Consider the following 4,453-nt stretch of genomic DNA (forward strand, 5'->3'; position numbering starts at 1 on the left):
CTGACGCTGCAATTGGCGCGCTTTGCAAAGAGGAGCTCAGGAATAATTATTTGAAATAATTATTAGAAATAAAAAAAAAATTATTTGGACATAACAATCCCCCGGAAAGTAAGAGGGTTGCAAAACTCTCTTGCTTTCCTAAACATATGTCCTCTCTTTTAGAAAGCTCGTGATAACGCTTACAAGTAAACTTGAAAATATCTTACGACTAATATGCACTATATAAAATATAAGATTATATAAGACATTTATGAGATTATCCCCTTTTTTTGTATAGTTTTATATTAATATAACCATTTGTATAGTTTTCCCTTAAAATCTACTATTTCCCATCACCAAAAATAATAATAATACTTAGGTGGAGGTTACATATTGTGATTACTAAATATTAAGATTAATTTATATTATTACTTAAAGTTTGTGTTACAATTGTTTCATTCATCTTTCCACATGCATATGGTACATACATCTAGGCATAAATGTGACCTTGAGAAAACCAAGGCAAAGAAATAAGCTGGAGAGAACGGCTCGCAAGCAGTGCAAATCTGCATTGACCCGACATCTAGCGATGTTTCATTGCAAGTTAGATTTTGCAGCGTCTGCACGAACGAATTTGATCTCCGGCTACCGTCTTATCTCGGTACGCATTCCAATTGCCTCTCGGTCTGATTCCCGTGTGCGGGTGTTCAGTGTAAAAGCTACTAGCGAGGAGCAAACTGCGTTGTTGCGAGGAAGAAAAAAAAAGAAAAGACTGCCGAAATGTATACGACTGACCGGCAATATGCAGGCTATTCGACCTGGTTTCAGAGTATGAGGAGCCGGTGTCGTTTTGACGTAAGTTTTTGATTTATGTATCATATATATATGGGTCATTCCACCAAATAAAATTATTTTTACGGGGCGACCCTCGTCGATTTGGTTCAAATTTTGTGGAGTCGTTATGTATATTAAAAAAAAAATTCTCCGAAAATTTGAGCCTTTTATATGCAGCTGTTTCAAAGTTATGATTTTTCGAATTTTTTAAAAATATTTGTTTTCAACTTTTTCATTAATTTTTTTGAAGGAAAAAATTTTTTTTAAAAAATGAGCACATAACAGTTTTTCGTAGGAAAAATTCTCAGCTTTCCAATAAAAATATCTGTTTTTCATTTTATGTTACAAAAGACCTTTTAAAATTCGATTAAAGACGAAAAAACGATTTTTATGACTGTGCGGCGCTTGATACATCTAATTTGATATTTTTTTCTGAAAGCTGAGACTTTTTCCCACAAAATATGTGATTTTCACGATGTGCATATTTTTTGTTTGAACAAAATCAATAATTATTTAAATACAAGTCATTGATTTTATAGTTTTAACAAACTGTAATAGTTCATTGTGTGGCAACAGATGAAACAAAACGATGTCCGAAGAAAGTAAAGTAGGCTGCCCGAGCCGTAGGCAAAAGCTGACAATAACTGCAATCCGAAGTCGTGTTTCATCTAGTGTTACACACTATTTTTTTCATGATTACCTGCATTGAAAATTATTATCAGTGTCAGCAGCCAGTCAGAATCAAGTTATATTAAACCCAATGGTGCGATCAACCATTAGTGTACGCCTAACTTATGCTTTGCAATTTATAGTTAAACAGAAACCATAAATACTATTTATTATGCACACAAATTTTTATAAAACTTGATTACAAAGTCAGAACTGTCATTAACGCAGATGACATCAATAGTCTGAAATCACTATTGAATAAAACACAAGAATCAAAGTTCAAATTACTAATTCCTAGACTTGAACCATTGACGCTGGTATCATGAAAAATAGTTTTATAATTTTTGTTTTTAGAGCTTTACTGCAGATACATACCCGAAAACATATCCTCACACCGCAAAATTTATACATCCGGGCTATTTAAAATTTTACCAGCGTTGATTTCACTGTTATAACCATCCCTTATTAAAAGAAACGACTTAAAACGATTGGAAAAAAAATTTTAAATACTTTTTAAGGCTTTTGAATACTTTAAATACTTTTGAATCACCCTTTTTATGGGCATTTAACATTACAAACCGTTTCCAATCGTTTGGTTTAATCAGGGAATGATGACTTTTTTTAGAAAATAAATGTTTTGGACGTACAATACTTTGAGTCATAAACGGTGAAAGAAACACAAGCAGTGCACCCTATCTCACTTATTGTTGATAGCTTAGGATATATATGTGGTAAAAATGTATCAACATCCTCAAAAAAAATAAGAATTAACGTTTCTTAATCATAGAGAGTTTATATTTTATTTAATTTTATTCAAACAAAAAATATGCACATCGTGAAAATCACATATTTTGTGGGAAAAAGTCTCAGCTTTCAGAAAAAAATATCAAATTAGATGTATCAAGCGCCGCACAGTCATAAAAATCGTTTTTTCGTCTTTAATCGAATTTTAAAAGGTCTTTTGTAACATAAAATGAAAAATAGATATTTTTATTGGAAAGCTGAGAATTTTTCCTACGAAAAACTGTTATGTGCTCATTTTTAAAAAAAATTTTTCCCTTCAAAAAAATTATTGAAAAAGTTGAAAACAAATATTTTTAAAAAATTCAAAAAATCATAACTTTGAAACAGCTGCATATAAAAGGCTCAAATTTTCAGAGAATTTTTTTTTTAATATATAGAACGACTCCACAAAGTTTGAACCAAATCGACGAGGGTCGCCCCGTAAAAATAATTTTATTTGGTGGAATGACCCATATATACAAATAAAAAAAAACTCGTAACAAATTTCTCTCTCTTTTTGTTTTATAGCAATTAGTTAGGATCGGGGTAATTGTAGAGGCGTTTACGCGCCCGATTAGCCCACTCGTGGGGTTGGAGCTTCTCAGGCAGCTGAGGAAGATGGTGAGGGTGCTCCCCCCGGAGCTGGAGACCGTCGAGGGTCAATTCGCTGTAAGCTGGTTTTTGGTGGGGCCTCGGATTCAGGTAGAGGTCATTAACGTCCAGGATGTGCAGGTGCTTGCCACCTGCATGATAGAAACGGCGGACGATATGATTAGGTGAGCAAAAAAAACAATCCTTGTGTGTTTGTTTTTTGTATTTTTTTTTTATTCCGTTAAAATATTTCCTCCCTTTTTTTTCAGATCCGCAACGGGATTGCTCAAGGACATCGAGGGGGAGTAGTGCCCATCAGTGGTCCAGCGTTTAGGAGTGATGAAGATTCATGAAAAATTATAAAAAGTTATGTTATACTTATAAAAAAAAATTTCTCTCTCTTTTTTTTTTTTTATTAATAAAACAAAAAAAAACTTTCAAACGCTAATTATTACCGGGTTTGTGATTTTTTTTTTCTCCTCTCCTTTTAGTAATAATTATAATTAGTAATAATTTATTACTAGGCTAATTAGTTATAATTTAATTAGGTTAAGAGGATATGCCATCTATTCTCTTTCTCACACTCATGTGAACGAACGTTACTGTCCTTGTTGCACTTACATTAGCAAATGGAAATTTCAAATGAGCCGTTCTCAGATATAAACTGCAATATCCGAACGAGAAACATTTCATTCGATAAATAATAACTTTACGCATCGAATGACATATTTTGCTCAATAATTTGGGTCTTTACCAGTGAAAACGGTTCATTTGAAAATCACCTGGTACACTCTCTTAAGCCATTTACTTTATTATTTGGTTAAGTTTTAGGATTCAGTTTAATCTAAATTTAGTTTTAATTTAGTATTATTTTATTTGTATATTATTAGTGGTAATTTATTAGTAATAAATTAATAATTAGTTAAATATTATTATTGACCGCATGGAATAGTCGTATAAGAGTGAGAGAGCGCGATATTGAAGTTGGCTCGGGCGTGCAAGAGAGAGAGTTGCACAACTGAGAGCAACAGCTGTCCAATCGGTCTCTTCTTTGCCCGCGTTCGCAACTCACGCGACCGCGTAGCGTCAATGGGATGCTAAATGTCGACCGTCGTATTGATCTTAGATTTACCGGCAAGTGTCTCCATCTTACAGTCACTGAAAAGACTATTCTCTAAACCAGCTTATTTCGTGTATAAATCAATGGTATGATTTATATCATAAATAAATGGAATAATTGATGGCTTTTAATGATAATGTTCAGGAATTCAACCTGAAAATTTAAGAATGAAGGTCACTTATATGAGTAGCATGCATGTGGAATGATTTTTAGAGATTATTCTCAATATACCCATTGATATTTCAGTGGGATATTTATGAGAGTTTTTGAGAATTCTTTTCGTTACTTTTTCGTATATCGCTTTGTTTTATTCGCGGTCAGTTTTTAATTTGCTGATTTAGCAAGGCCACGGTTATTATTATGTTTTTTTTTTTTTTTTTTTTTTTTTTATCGAATAAGAAAAGATGATTTTTAAACATAGTGTTTTACATCGAGTTATTCTTAAAGCTAGTGGACGTTCGTTACAGTTGAGGGGTA

The 4,453-nt window shown here is 32.6% G+C and overlaps 1 long non-coding RNA gene across 1 annotated transcript; it reads left to right on the top strand.

Annotated features, from left to right (window-relative positions):
- The first annotated feature begins 701 nt into the window (after positions 1-701).
- Positions 702-3,296, top strand: LOC130673634 (uncharacterized). Its single transcript, XR_008990919.1, has 3 exons — positions 702-834; positions 2,794-3,041; positions 3,126-3,296. It is a non-coding gene; the product is annotated as an uncharacterized LOC130673634 (long non-coding RNA).
- Positions 3,297-4,453: the final 1,157 nt, after the last annotated feature.

The sequence above is a fragment of the Microplitis mediator genome, chromosome 8 (assembly GCF_029852145.1).
Source record: "Microplitis mediator isolate UGA2020A chromosome 8, iyMicMedi2.1, whole genome shotgun sequence".
NCBI lineage: Eukaryota > Metazoa > Arthropoda > Insecta > Hymenoptera > Braconidae > Microplitis > Microplitis mediator.